Here is a 16,603-nt window from a genome sequence, read left to right as displayed (position 1 = left end):
CTGCGGATCACAAGCATCCTGGCACCTCCTACCATGGAGTCGCCGCTTGGATCCGGTTCCTGCCTAGATACAGCAAGAAAGAGAACGAAGATGTCGACCTTGCCAAATGGTACCCGGAAGCTTGACTAGAGAAAGTCAGGTTCCGACCCATAGCCTTCATCGTCAACAAAGTAGAACTTCCTGTGTCAGGTTTTCCTAAGTCGGTCCGTGTCCAGTAGCTCCAAGATGAAGACTACATCGTGTGTATGCCCTAGAGGAAATAATAAAATGGTGGGTGCCAATTGTCATGGGATTTTCATGGAAAGTGTCCTCATGAGAGAACTTAGTTGCAAGGCCATAGTGGCTAGGCAAATCCTTGGATGGGGGTTGATCGAAACAAGAGAGATTATCTACCCAGGTTTGACCACTTTGGTGAGGGAAAATCCTACTCCTCCTCTGTGTTTGTTTATTTATGTTAGGATCTCAATTACAAGGGATGCTTTCGCTACCTATATCTCGAGAGCTCTAACTTGGATCTGTCCGTTCAGACGACCTGGGGCGTGCCCTTATATATGTTGGAAATATGCCCTAGAGGCAATAATAAAATGGTTACTATCATATTTCCTTGTTCATGATAATCGTCTATTGTTCATGCTATAATTGTATTAACAGGAAACAGTAATACATGTGTGAATAAATATATCACAATGTGTCCATAGCAAGCCTCTAGTTGGCTAGCTCGTTAATCAATAGATGATCATGGTTTCCTGACCATGGACATTAGATGTTATTGATAACGGGATCACATCATTGGGAGAATAATGTGATGGACAAGACCCAATCCTAAGCATAGCACTAGATGGTATTGTTCGTATGCTAAAGCTTTTATAATGTCAAGTGTATTTGCCTTCGACTGTGATATTGTGCAACTACCGGATACCGTAGGAGTGCTTTGGGTGTATCAAACGTCACAACGTAACTGGGTGACTATAAAGGTGCACTAAGGGTACCTCCGAAAGTGTCTGTTGGGTTGGTACGAATCGAGATCGGGAATTCTCACTCCGTGTGACGGAGAGGTATATATGGGCCCACTCGGTAGAACATCATCATGAGCTCAGTGTGACTAAGGAGTTAGTCACAGGATGACATCCTACGGAACGAGTAAAGAGACTTACCGGTAACGACATTGAACAAGGAATTGGTATACCGACGATCGAATCTCGGGCAAGTTCTATACCGACAAACAAAGGGAATTGTATATGGGGTTGATTGAATCCTTGACATCGTGGTTCATCCGATGAGATCATCGTGGAACATGTGGGAGCCACCATGGCTATCCAGATCCCGCTGATGGTTATTGGCCGGAGATTGTCTCGGTCATGTCTGCATGCCTCCCGAACCCGTAGGGTCTACACACTTAAGGTTCGATGATGTTAGGGTTATAGGGAATTGTTTTACGAGGTTACCGAAGGATGTTCAGAGTCCCGGATGAGATCCCGCACGTCACGAGGAGCTCCGGAATGGTCCGGAGGTAAAGATTGATATATAGGATGGATGGGTTTGGATGCCGAAAATGTTTCGGGCTCCACCCGCAAAGTGCATGGACCACTAGAAGGGTTCCGGAGGCCCACCTGGAGGGGCCACATGACCCGGAGGGCTACGTGGGCCAAGTGCGGGAGGGACCAGCCCCTAGGGGGTCTTGTGTGCCCCCTACACCCAGCCAATGCGCACCAGAGAGGGAGGAACGGGAAACCCTAGGCGCTGGTGGGCCTAAGGCCCGCCTAGGGGTGCGCCACCCCCTCTCCCTGCCCTGGCCGCCACCCTCCTCTCCCATCTGGGCTGCCGCACCACCTAGGGTGGGAACCCTATGGGTGGCGCACCCCCCTCCCCTCCTCGTATATAGAGAGAGGGTTTTGGGGCTATTTTACACACAGTTTTCTATCTCCCTCGGTGCAGCCCTGCTTCCCTCCTTCCTCCTCTCCCATGGTGCTTGGCGAAGCCCTGCCGGGAGACCTCGTCTCTCCATCGACACCACGCCGTCGTGCTGCCGGAGATCTTCCCCAACCTCTCCCTCCTCCTTGCTGGATCAAAGTGCGGGAGACGTCACCGGGCTGCACGTGTGTTCAACACGGAGGTGCCGTGGTTCGGCACTAGATCGGAATCACACCGCGATCTGAATCGTCGCGAGTACGACTCCATCAACCGCGTTCTAGCAACGCTTCCGCTTAGCGATCTTCAAAGGTATGAAGATGCACTCACCCCTCTCTCGTTGCTAGTCTCTCCATATCAACAAAACACTTTTTACGCCGCTGCAAGTATCTATTCCATGGTGACCCCATCTGGAGCTTGATACGTCTCCAACATTTCTATAATTTTTTGATGGTTTCATGCTATTATCATGTCAAACTTTGGATGTTTTGCAAGCCTTTTATATATTTTTTGGGACTAACTTATTAACTCAGTGCCAAGTGCCAATTCCTGTTTTTACCATGTTTTTGACCCCTTTCATAGGAGATTTTGAAACGGAGTCCAAACGGAAGAAAATCCCTGAAAATATTTTTTCTGGAACGGAAGAAGATCTGGAAGCTTGGGAGCCAAGGCAGGAGAGCCTCAGGGGCCCCACAAGCCCCCACCCCATGACCAGGGGGGAGGCCACGCCATCCAGGCTTGTGGGCCCCCTGGACGCCCTTTGCCCTAGGTCTTTCGCCTATATATTCCCATAAATTCCAGAAAAAATGAGGAGATCATTGAAAGTACTTTTCCGCCGCCGCAAGCTTCTGTCTCCGCAAGATCCCATCTGGGGAACGTTTTGGTGCCCTGCCGGAGGGGGATCCCGACACAAAGGACTTCTTCCTCAACACCATGACCTCTCCGATGATGCGTGAGTAGTTCACCATAGACCTACAGGTCCATAGCTAGTAACTAGAAGGATTCTTCTCTCTCTTGGATCTTCAATACAAAGTCATGGAGATCTATCTGATGTAATCTTCTTTTGCGGTGCATTTATCGAGATCCGGTGAATTGTGGATTTATGATCAGATTATCTATGAATCTTACTTGAGTTTCTTCTCATCTCTCTTATGCATGATTTCATATTCTTGTAATTCTCTTCGAGTTGTGGGTTTTGTCTGGCCAACTAGATCTATGATTCTTGCAATGGTAGAAGTGCTTGGTTTTGGGTTCATACCGTGCGGTGACCTCACCCAGTGACAGAAGGGGTAGCGAGGCATGCATCGTGTTGTTGCCTTCAAGGGTAAAAAGATGGGGTTTTCATCATTAGTTTGAGATTATCCCTCTATGTCATGTCATCTTGGTTAAGGCGTTACTCTGTTCATCAGGAACTCAATACACTAGATGCATGCTCGATAGTGGTCGATGTGTGGAGTAATAGTAGTAGATGTAGAAAGTATCAGTCTACTTGTCTCGGACGTGATGCCTAGATGTATGATCATTGTCTTAGATATCGTCATGACTTTGCGCGGTTCTATCAATTGCTCGACAGTAATTTGTTCACCCACCGTAACACTTTCTATTTTGAGAGAAGCCTCTAGTGAACACTATGGCCCCCAGGGTCTACTCCACACCATATTTTCAGCCTTACACTTTTTACTTCGTTGCACTTTCCGCCTTCAGATCTCGCTTTGCAAACAATCTTGAAAGGATTGACAACCCCTTTGAAGCGTTGGGTGCAAGCTTGTTTGTGTTTGCACAGGTACTCTGGACTTGACGAGACCCTCCTTCTGGATCGATACCTTGGTTCCCAAACTGAGCGAAATACTTACTGCTCATGTGGTGCATCACCCTTTCCTCTTCAAGGGAAAAACCAACGCAAGCCCAGCCTCTGTCAATGTGTCAATTTCTGGCGGTGTTGTTTGTGGGATAGCAGAGCTCCATTCCGGCACTCTGCCGGAAAGGGGCTCGATCATGGAGGGCCTCTTCATCGAACTTGGTGCCCTCGTGATGAAGTGTGAGTGGTTCACCACACACCTACGAGTTCGTAGGTAGTATCGAGATGGTATTTCTCTCTCTATCTTGATCTTGAATACAATGATAATCACATCTTCAACTTGATCTATCCAATGGAATTCTTTTTTATGGTTTGCTTGTTCCGATCAGATGAATTCTAGGATTATGTTCTGATTAATCATAATATGTATTTGAATCTTCTCTGAGTTTTATGATTCTTATTTTCATGATCATCATAACTTCGTAAATCTATCTGATCTATTGAATTGCTTTGGCCAAGTAGTTTGATCTTTCTTTAGTGGTAGATGTGTGTTGTAGTTGGTTCAACCTAGCTTATTTCAATATCCCAATGACAGAACAGGAGAAGATGCGTCTTTGTGTTGCTGCCACTATGAATAAAACGACGGGGGTTTATTCATACTAGTTCATTTTACTTTATCTACATCATGTCATCGTTCCCCAAGCATTACTCTGTTTTACTTAATACTCTAGATGCACGCTCGATAGCGGTCAATTGGTAGAGTAATAGTTGTAGGTACAGGGAGGAGTCATCCTAGTTTATTATGGACGTGATGCCTATATACACATGATCATTGCCGTGAAAATTGCATAACTATGTGTTCTTCTATCAATTGCCCAATAGTAAAGTGTTTACCCACCATATGTTGCTTTCATGAGAGATGCCATTAGAGAACACTATCAACCTCGGGTCTATTCACTTATATATTCAGAAAACATATAATTTGCGCGATGTTATTATTTGTCTTTAATTTATTTTGCAAGTCACAACTATACACAATTATCTTCACACCTCATTCACTTGCAAATAATGAGATCAAGGGTATTGACAACCCTCTTGCCCGCATTGGGTGCAAGTTGTTTGCTATTTCTGTGGAACCCTTTTTCCCGCATTGGGTGCAAATAGACAACCCTCTTGCCCGCTGAATGCCATTGAGGATTACTATTCCTATTGGTTCGATAAACCTTGGGTTCTTAATCAAGGGAAATAGTTACCTGCATTGTGTTGTGATAACCTGTTCCTCTTCATGGAAAACCCACTGCAGATCACAAGCATCATGGCACCTCCTACCATGGAGTCGCCGCTTGGATCCGGTTCCTGCCTAGATACAGCAACAAAGAGAACGAAGATGTCGACCTTGCCAAATGGTACCCGGAAGCTTGACTAGAGAAAGTCAGGTTCTGACCCATAGCCTTCATCGTCAACAAAGTAGAACTTCCTGTGTCAGGTTTTCCTAAGTCGGTCCGTGTCTAGTAGCTCCAAGATGACGACTACATCGTGTGTATGCCCTAGAGGCAATAATAAAATGGTGGGTGCCAACTGTCATGGGATTTTCACGGAAAGTGTCCTGATGAGAGAACTTAGTTGCAAGGCCATAGTGGCTAGGCAAATCCTTGGATGGGGGTTGATCGAAACAAGAGAGATTATCTACCCAGGTTCGACCACTTTGGTGAGGGAAAATCCTACTCCTCCTCTGTGTTTGTTTATTTATGTTAGGATCTCAATTACAAGGGATGATTTCGCTACCTATATCTCGAGAGCTCTAACTTGGATCTGTCCGTTCAGACGACCTGGGGCGTGCCCTTATATATGTTGGAAATATGCCCTAGAGGCAATAATAAAATGGTTACTATCATATTTCCTTGTTCATGATAATCGTCTATTGTTCAGGCTATAATTGTATTAACAGGAAACAGTAATACATGTGTGAATAAATATATCACAATGTGTCCATAGAAAGCCTCTAGTTAGCTAGCTCGTTAATCAATAGATGATCATGGTTTCCTGACCATGGACATTAGATGTTATTGATAACGGGATCACATCATTGGGAGAATAATGTGATGGACAAGACCCAATGCTAAGCATAGCACTAGATGGTATTGTTTGTATGCTAAAGCTTTTATGATGTCAAGTGTCTTTGCCTTCGAGTGTGATATTGTGCAACTCCCGGATACCGTAGGAGTGCTTTGGGTGTATCAAATGTCACAACGTAACTGGGTGACTATAGAGGTGCACTACGGGTACCTCCGAAAGTGTCTGTTGGGTTGGTACGAATCGAGATCGGGAATTCTCACTCCGTGTGACGGAGAGGTATATATGGGCCCACTCGGTAGAACATCATCATGAGCTCAGTGTGACTAAGGAGTTAGTCACAGGATGACGTCCTACGGAACGAGTAAAGGGACTTACCGGTAACGAGATTGAACAAGGTATTGGTATACCGACGATCGAATCTCGGGCAAGTTCTATACCGACAAACAAAGGGAATTGTATATGGGGTTGATTGAATCCTTGACATCGTGGTTCATCTGATGAGATCATCGTGGAACATGTGGGAGCCACCATGGGTATCCAGATCCCGTTGATGGTTATTGGCCGGAGATTGTCTCAGTCATGTCTGCATGCCTCCCGAACCCGTAGGGTCTACACACTTAAGGTTCGATGATGCTAGGGTTATATGGAATTGTTATACGAGGTTACCGAAGGATGTTCAGAGTCCCGGATGAGATCCTGCACGTCACGAGGAGCTCCGGAATGGTCCGGAGGTAAAGATTGATATATAGGATGGATGGGTTTGGATGCCGGAAATGTTTCGGGCTCCACCCGCAAAGTGCATGGACCACCAGAAGGGTTCCGGAGGCCCACCTGGAGGGGCCACATGACCCGGAGGGCTACGTGGGCCAAGTGCGGGAGGGACCAGCCCCTAGGGGGGCTTGTGTGCCCCCTACACCCAGCCAATGCGAACCAGAGATGGAGGAAGGGGAAACCCTAGGCGCTGGTGGGCCTAAGGCCCGCCTAGGGGTGCGCCACCCCCTCTCCCTGCCCTGGCCGCCACCCTCCTCTCCCATCTGGGCTGCCGCACCACCTAGGGTGGGAACCCTATGGGTGGCGCACCCCCCTCCCCTCCTCGTATATAGAGAGAGGGTTTTGGGGCTATTTTACACACAGTTTTCTATCTCCCTCGGTGCAGCCCTGCTTCCCTCCTTCCTCCTCTCCCACGGTGCTTGGCGAAGCCCTGCCGGGAGACCTCGTCTCTCCATCGACACCACGCCGTCGTGCTGCCGGAGATCTTCCCCAACCTCTCCCTCCTCCTTGCTGGATCAAGGTGCGGGAGACGTCACCGGGCTGCACGTGTGTTCAACACGGAGGTGCCGTGGTTCGGCACTAGATCGGAATCACACCGCGATCTGAATCGTCGCGAGTATGACTCCATCAACCGCGTTCTAGCAACGCTTCCGCTTAGCGATCTTCAAAGGTATGAAGATGCACTCACCCCTCTCTCGTTGCTACTCTCTCCATAGGAAGATCTGAATATGGCGTAGGAAAATTTTGAATTTCTGCTACATTACCCTAACAATATAAAGAGTCAAGCCTTCGATATTACAATGAATCCGGGTAGCACACGTCATCTCCTCCTTGTCAAAGTGGTAACCCTAAGTCAACGTTTTCTACGCCAGGTTGGGTCGCGATCTCCTGAGCTAGCATGCATGCAAGTCGGCCCAAGGTCTTGGTAGTCTCGCGCCTAATCTTCACATCATATACGTGGGGTCTTGCCCTTCATTGGCCAGTTTATTCGGAGGCCCGCACAATGTGAGCTGGCCTGCACTAGTTGTCTTATGCCAGGGCAATATAGCAACACTCGGGCTGTCCCTACGCGGGTTGGATGGGGAGGTCCTAGCACCATGGCCAGAGGTGGACAACATCGACGACGCGTAGAGAGGCCAACAAGGGTGCGAAGGAGCTCACGGAGGCGAGGAGGACGCATCCTGGTCCGGATCCCTCCAGATCCGGTCGGATTTAGGGGACAGAGTGAGCTCCAGGGCATAGGGCGTGGAGGTTCGAGTGGCTCTGGCCTGGATCAAACTAGGGTGGAGTGGACGATGTCGGTGGGCATGTCAGTAGGATGGATCTCCGGTGATCGGCCTTGGAGGGGAGGCATGGGAGTGGAGTGGACACGAGGAGAGGCACGGTGACGCCGAGATGGCCGAAGGCGAGGCGTGAGTAGGAGCCGGGCGGTGGCTGGGACACGTGGGCGGGTGCCCTGGGCCAGGTGGGCCGCTCCTAGGCCCAACAGGCCGCGACAGTGATTGGGTGTAGAGGGCAATGTGGTGGCTCGCTAGTGGCTGGAGGCGGCAGCCACTGGTGCAGCATCGTCCTATACAAACGGTTTTTAACCCCTTTTGGTGGCATAGTTTCAAACCTCACCTTGCCTATGTGCCGGTTATATTAGCATCCTGCCAAAACCGTTTGTGATTTGGGGTACATACCACAAAGTTAAAAAAAACTTTTGCAATTTGGATTAGCACCACACACAATTATTTCACGAAAAATGTATATAATGTGCGAGTCATTGCTCACGATTAAAAACAAAAAAACTATGTGTGATGTAAATACCATCACACACAATTGGATCCGAAAAAATCTGTTCAATGTGTGATCTTAATTACTCGTTAATTAGTCCTAAAATCATCTAGATAGAAACTCATTTACTATGATCACGTTTTCACAAACAAACATAATGCAAAAATGCACATTCAAAATCCACTATACAATTTCTTTTCATGCTTTGTCATACAACATACAAAGGTACAAATGTACTATCTCACATCACATGACAATCAACTCATACAACTAGCAATCACATCTAATTATGTCATAAAGTTTGATCAGTCTCTTGTTCATCAATGACATCAAGAGAAAAGGGTGACAAGGTTAAAAAAGTACATCATTACACAAAACAATGATTCGGTGCACACTCTCATCTCCACCTTAGATGCATAGAAAATTTAAAACAAATACTAAAAAAATTCAAAAAGTTCCAATTTTTTTTGCATGATAGACAATTTGGTGTGTGAGGTGAACTCCAAATTTCAGATCATTTTCACATTTGAGTATCCCTCAGCAAAAAAATAAAAAGTTTGCGTTTGTAGGAAAGTTTACTTCTCATATATTGTTCTAACGAAATTTGTCGTTTTTGCTAACATCTACTCATATGTCTAAATAAACTGAAATTTGGAGTGCACCTCACGCAAATTTTGAATTATTTATATCTTTATGAATTTTTTAGTTTACATACTCAAGTATCCAACTTGAAATTAGTTCTTACACTAGTTTTCATAAGTTCTTTTCTCAAAAAGGATTGCAGGAAAACTTCAAGACTTCACAAGAGAGATTTTGTGATTAGTTTGATCCCTTGGGGAATCTTGATGTATGAGAAGAATCAAGAATCAATTAGATGGCTGATACGTCCATTTTTAATCATGTTTTCCTACTATTATTTATAGGAAAAGCGATGTCAGAGATACCTATTATGTACGTCTCCAAATAAGCTAAAATTTCATGGAGATTTATCTTGGAATATATAAAATTATTGGAGAAAAGAAATACGAGAGGGTGCCACCCAAGTGCCCACTAGGCACCAGGGCGCGCCATGGGGGGGTTGTGGGGCCCTGCCAACCTCTGGTGCCGATCTTCTCATACATCAGCCCATTTTCCCTAGGAAACTCAAGAGATGCCTCTCGGGAAGGAGCGCTCTCGTCTCGAGGTGGAACTTGGGTAGGAGCACTTTTTCTTTCTGATGGAGCAATTTCGGCAGGGATACTTCCTTCTGGGAGTGGGAAATCGAAGCCATCGTCATCACCAACAACCCTCTCACCTTGAGAGGATCAATCTTCATCAATATGTTCATCAGCACCATCTGATCGCAAAACCCTAGTTCATCTCTTGTGTTCAATCTTTGTATGAAAAACCTCATATTAGTACCTATCGAATTTTGGGCTCCGCAAAACCCTAAGTATTCGAACACAGGGGCGTGTGCGACGATCTCTCCCGGCTGAGCCTCTCCTAGCCCGCTACTCGATGGAAATGACAAAGGACTCACTCGGTGGTGAGGGAAGCACAAAACACAACAGTTTACTCCAGGTTCGGGCCGCTGTGAAGCGTGAAAGCCTACTCCAGCTTTTGGTCGATTGCCTCTCACGGAGGTTGGTGGATGAACTAATACAGTGCTCTCGAGCATTTGGAAGCCAAGTGGATAGGTGTATTGCCCTACGGTTTGAATGAACTCCCCCTACCAAGTGTTCTACTCTCTCTATTTATAGTGGAGGCTCGGGTCCTCTTCCCTTGTCATTGGCGGGGAGGGATCCCACAACGGCTAGTTTCGGTGGACTTCACCTGCAAAGTAGCTGCCAGCACCGCAGAGGTGGGCGTAGGGATGACGCTCGTCCTGCCGGGGGGCGGCCATGGTCTTGTTGCACCGGAAGGGCGACCTTTGTAAGATTCCTTTGGAACCCCTGGTACGCTCCCACCTCCTTTGTACTAAAGGGGAAACTGTCCCGTCCTGCCATCTACTGCTCGCCTGTCCTGTCCCAATGGGGCACCCTTGAATCTTGAGCCCTGCCTTGCCTCGAAATATCCGCCGGTCCGGAAGGGTCCTGAGGAGGCCCCTGCGGGTCTTGATGTCTCTCTTCCTCGCGAGGCTTGGCCCCTCGCGAGGGCCTTCTCCCGGGTGGTGTCGTTCCAATTGGTCTTGTGTTGATGAAGTGGGCCAGCTATGGGCTACTCGCAGGAAGGTCTGGGTAACCCCATTCCGGGACGAAGGCGTGCCTTGGTTGGCTTCTTGGTGAAGACTTGAAGGCGGCTCAAAGCGTCGCGGTCCCCATTTGACTGCGCGTTAGGCGACCCATGTGTCCCGTAGCTGCGCGCCGACGCTACCGCTCCTCGAGGCGCCTGGGTAGTGCTAGGCCACGACGGTGCGTTCCCCAAGAGTCGTGCAGGACATCATGTTTCTCATTGAATGGCATGGGTGTGGCCTGACCACACCTAACGGCCCCCGCGGATGTGACCGATCAGTGTACAGGTGAGGCGACGTGGCCGGCAGCGCTTCCGTAGGCCCACCGCGCGGCCCACGTGGGGTGTGCGATGCCCACACTCCAGTGACGGTTGGTGGCTAGGGCTTGCCTCTAAATTTGCCAAACCCATTTGGGGGGGGGGCACCGCAACCTCAAGCTTCTTCCCTCATTCACCTGTCTGCCGCGAGAAAACCACTTCTCTCCTTTGTCCTTCGTCCTCATGGCCTATGCGTGTCCGCCGTCACTGGGCAATGGCTGACGAGTAAGTCCTTCATTGGGTCACCTTGGCTTGTTGCTTCATTTGTTGTCCTGCAGTTGATCTTTCGTCTTCTTAAGCACGCCCTCCTTCGAGAAGCTAAAGTTTGAAGAGCTTCAGGAGGAGGCGGAGGGGCTGCGGGCCCGATTCGCGAATGTCGAAGCCGCCCTCCCAGACGCCCGTGGGGACGAGGCGGAAGCCGTGGAGGAGTTGGCGTCGCTATGGAAACAGGTCCAACAGGTGACCGATGCCGTCCTGGCTGCCAAGGGTGAGGCGTCGAATGCCTGACCGATGGCGCACTAGTGCGCCAAGCAATTCGCCGGCATAACTAGCTGGGCGATCGATGCGACGCGCCGATTTCTGGGGAAGGCCCCAGCGCTACCCAACATGACGAGCGACGGGGGCTACCTCACATTCTTCTAGAGGGTGGTGGAGATGCTAGAGACCGTCGTCTCCTGCATGGAGGAGGACAACGTGGTCGATGAGCGTGAGCTTCTAGGCCTTGACTTGACACTTGTCTTCTCCAACCCGCGTCGCCTTGCTCCGGAGCTCGAACTTTGGCGTGTCATCGAGACGGCGCTTGCTGAGTCCCATCGTCTCCTATGGGGCGAAGTCCATCTCACGTGGCCGTTCTGGTGGAGCGGTGCGCCTGGATGATCGTCTTCAGCGAGGAGGAGGACTCCGACACCGAACCCGTGGTTGTTAGGGGCACTGCCGGCGGTTCCTCCCCCTAGGCGTCCCCCATCTTCTGCTCACCTATTCTGCGATGTCAAAAATGACCCTACCCCGTCGGGCGTTGAACATTTGTTGTTATTACCTTCATCGTTCTTCTTTTTCCTTTTAGCTACTCACCTGATGCGCGTTCGTGGTTTTTGCGGCCTACTGCAAAGCATATGGCCTGTCGGTGCACCTACCGTGGTTCGGGGCGACGAGGGAAGCGCGATCTTCTGGAAGTCCTGTCCTCCCGAGGAACCTCTCGTGCCGCCACGTGCTTGGGTGTTAGACTCTCTCCTTGCCGCCGTCGAATCCTTAGGCTCTACATCCCTTCGTTACTATGCATGTTTTTCATTCATTGTTAGTTTGACGTAAGACGAGAGGGTCCCAGTATGGTCCTACGAGGTACTTAGCTCGTGGGTTTGTGCCGGTCCATTGCGTAGACCCTCCTGAGTAGCTCCTGTTTCGCAGCTGGGACGGGGTGAAGACCCTTTCGCCACTCTATATCTGCAGGTCCCGGTCTCGCACATTTCCCTACCATCGTGAGGTGCAACCCGTTTGATAGAGCCACTTGATATAGGCGATGGTGTCCCGATCTTTCGATGAGATGATAGATATCGATTTGGTGGAGAGGACTTTGACGATCCGACTACAAACGTGCACGATGTTGCTCCTTAGCAATCGCTAAACCAATCTCCAAGAGGTTATTGAATACGCCGGAGCACGATCAACCTGACCACGAAGATCTATCCTGCAAGCAATTGAAGAACAAGCAAAAATATGATATTGCAATTTGAATATTTCTATTATGGATGAAGAATTGATAGGGGTCGGGATCCGAAAGCGGTCGTAGTCTGGTCGTTGGACACAAACAAAGTACACGAAGTTGCAATGGCCAACTTTTAACTAAACAAATCCCAAGGAAAAATCTACTAGGTTGATCTACTTATATACAAGCAAGGGGTGGCGTCCAACGAGGTGGGAGGACATCCCAAGGCAGCCTAGAACTAACCCTAGGTCGTACAAGGCCTATGGGCCCAAGTAGAGGTGGCGGAACACCTTTGGACTTGTTGTTTGACTCGGATTCTGGTGCAACGTCATATTGTTTGGCCGATATCACCACGCTCCAGATGAATTTGAAGGTGATTCCCATTGGGATAGAAAGCACATACAATCTACTTTGCAGCCCAAAAAGAATCACGCAATTTGGAGTCCGGATGAAAAAGTGGAAGGCGTTTTGGTACAGGTATGTCTGTGCAGTCCGAATCTGAGTCCAGAACGTGAACGACTTGGACTCTATCTTCTCTCGGGCTAAAAGTGACGTGAGAGAATTTCTTGAACAATAACTAATTGTTTCCTTTGACATGAGAGGACCTCTTGAATAGCATCCAACCAGTTCCTCTTCCCTTGTCATCACACGTGATTCATACAAGTGTTCGGCCATTCTGCATTTAGGCATAAAATAAAAATAGGTGAAGTATCTTTGTTCCGGATAACATAAATAAATTATTGCATGAGTTTTATCATAAATCACCTCAAATAAATACACACGTGCAGTGATTGTGATAATATCAAAGGTAGTCATGTCCTCATCATAAATTGTTCTTCAGTCATCGCCATAAACATTAGCTCTGATACCACTTGATAGAAACAATCAATTCATTTGACATGAGAGGACCTCTTGAATAGCATCCAACCATTTGCTCTTCCCTTGTCATCACACGTTATTCGTACAAGTGTTCGGCCATTCTGCATTTAGGCATAAAATAAAAACAGGTGAAGTGTTTTTGTTCCGGATAACATAAATAAATTATTGCATGAGTTTATCAGAAATCACCTCAAATAAATACACATATGCAATGATTGTGATAATATCAAAGGTAGTCATGTCCTCATCATCCTCCCCTTTTTGAAAATAAAGTCGTCCTCGTCGCTGCTTAATCTAAAATTTGGCTAACAAAAGAGACAAGGTGTACATGTTGTATATGTACATGTCATCCATTTTTACTTCCCTTGGTTTTGCTCATATGACACATGTATACATGAGTAAATTTCATATGTTATGAAATATAAAGCCAAAATATTATCACAAGAAGTAGAAAGCATGAAAATATTGCAACTCAGCTTGCACATATGAGTGAAGTCCTTATTCAGATCAAAAGATTGACAATGTTCATCATTAAACCATCCTAACATTGGTGAATACACTTTCATTGTTTCAAATTTACATGCTACAACATTCTTAAATAAACAAACATGGAAAAAGTCATTTGACATAGAATCATCACCAAGAATAGAGGTCATATCAAAATAATTAAACACTGGCACAATTATTTTGAAAAATATTTGATGCAAATTTGATTTATTCTCTCATTCACATGGTTTTTTTCATCAACAGTTAATTCAATCGGTTCACTCAACATTGTTGATATTGTACTTAGTTGATCACACGGCAAAGTCAAATCATGAAGATAGTCCTCCAAAATAGGTTGTGTGAACAAATTAATGGGTAGCTCATATGTTACATTGCAATTGACAAGGGAATCATCATACTCATGTGGAGGTGGAAGATAAGTACCTTTGTCATTACCTCTTATGATCAACTCAGATGATTTAGCCACTCTCGATGGTAACATGTCACATGGTGAAGGTGCTATATCCCTCACAGCAATTGGTGTGGTTGTCATCGTATGCCCAGTAGTTGAAGGAACAACCATATCAACTCTTGGAATAAGCACCTTCCACCCTTTCTCCTTGTGGGTAACACGTCGTTTTATTTCCTGTTCAGCTTTGCAAGCAAGACGAGACAAACGATCCACAGGATAACACTTTTCATGAATTAGTATCTCCCGAATATCATGATTTAATCCTCCCTAAAATCTATCCATAAAATCCTCTTCACTTTCTACTAATGAGGAATGCAACAAGGTTATTTGTAAATCATCATAATATTTTGTTACGTTGTCACTACCTTGTTTTAAATGTTGTAACTTTTTAATTATTTCATGAGTATAATAAGAAGGAACGAATGTATGTCTCATGGCAAGTTTCAAATCATCCCAAGTAGTAGGTATATAATCAGGGTGCAACCGACAATATCCACTCCACCAAATTGAAGCATAGCCGGTGAAAGAACCAACTGCGACCATAAGTTCTTATGTTCAGCAAAATTATGCGAAGAAAATATATCATTTATTTCAAACTCCCATTCAATATATAAAGCTGGTGTAGAACGATCGTTAAAGAATGGTATATAAACATTAACCTGATCATGTGCTTTTGGATCTCTATGCACCTCTCGTAAAGGTTGTTTTGGTGGCACGTCTCCCACAATCAAAGAAGCCATGAATGGAAAACTCTGGATCCTATCATGACTAGTAGAAAAAAACAAAATCCAAAAGTATTGTTCCTATGAACTACTAAGATGTAGTGGTGGTGGTGGTGGTGGTGGTGTGTCACAAATCCGTCAAGCCAATCTCAAATTATTACCAGTTCTTACCCAGCAGCAGGTGGTGCTCGGCAATCGGTGTTGTCAAAACACTGAAAGCTTGGATATAGAGATTGCCAGGTGGCGTCAAACACACGACGCAGATGTATGTGAAGTTGGGAAGGCTTATTTAATATATGGTAGCAAAAGATTAGCAATAATCAATTCAGAGTTGCAATGTTGAATAAACGCTCAACGACGGTACTGTGCTGGTCCTAGGCTAGACCGTACTAGAGATGCGAGCCTAGAACACTAACGGAGTCACATAAAAGCACAAAATGCAGGAATCGATGATATGAAGTAGCTCTGTATAGGAAGACATAAGTGAAGATCACAATGGCAGTCAAGATAGTAATGATAAATGACCCCCAAGCAGGATAAACCAAAACTATCTCTAGAACTTCCCTCTTGAAAATTTGAGGTAAAATTTCTGATATTTGTTCTCAAGAATGCTAATGACTAAATATTTCAAATGCAAAACGAATCACTCAATTCCTAGATCGTATGAGGACTCAAAAAATTCAGGAATGGACCTGGAGAATACTGATAAAACTGTGTTCCTGACGTTCGGAGGGCAAAAAGTCTTATTTAGGAACTGATTTGGAGATAACAATAATGAACTTTCTTGATCAACTATTGAGAAGCGGCTCGTCGATAGCTCTAATTTGAGTACTCGCGGAGCCAAAACGGACGTCGTATGAGGAAGATACACTTGCTTTACTGAACAGTGCACAAAAGAGTTTTCAATGCGAATTTACATACGGGATTGACTCTAGATAGATCCGAAATTTGTATTTTTTCTCCTCTTTTTTTTCTCTCACTTTTTTCTTTTTTTCTCTAATTTTCTCTCACTTTTTTCTCTTTTTTTTGCTCTGACTTTTTTTCTCTTCTCCCGAACAACCAATTAAGATGCAGATTGGATCAAGCACATATGCGAATGACCTCAAGTATGATAATGACAATGAGCAATTGAAGCACGTGGTGAATATTGATGGATCATGGTGGGTGACAATGGAAGAGATGACGGCGGTGTGGTGGTGGTATATGGAAGCAGCGATGAGGATGGTGCGGCGGCGGCATGACAACTTGTGAAGAGAACTCGAAACTCTGGAAGACTAGACGCTAAGACCAGCAACTTGACACGATGATGCAACCGATAATTAAACTATGCAAGCACTAAAAAGAAAACTGCAAAGGCTCAGACTGGCTCGGAAAAAGGATGACTAGATCTAACTCTTTCTTGTGGGTTTTTCTTCGCTAATAGGTAAGAAAAATAAATCTAATCTAGGGATAACTGGAAATTCTCACCGAGCAACCTGAAAAATGAT

The sequence above is a fragment of the Hordeum vulgare genome, chromosome 5H, assembly GCF_904849725.1.
Source record: "Hordeum vulgare subsp. vulgare chromosome 5H, MorexV3_pseudomolecules_assembly, whole genome shotgun sequence".
NCBI lineage: Eukaryota > Viridiplantae > Streptophyta > Magnoliopsida > Poales > Poaceae > Hordeum > Hordeum vulgare.
Note: the sequence above shows the minus strand (reverse complement) of the source record.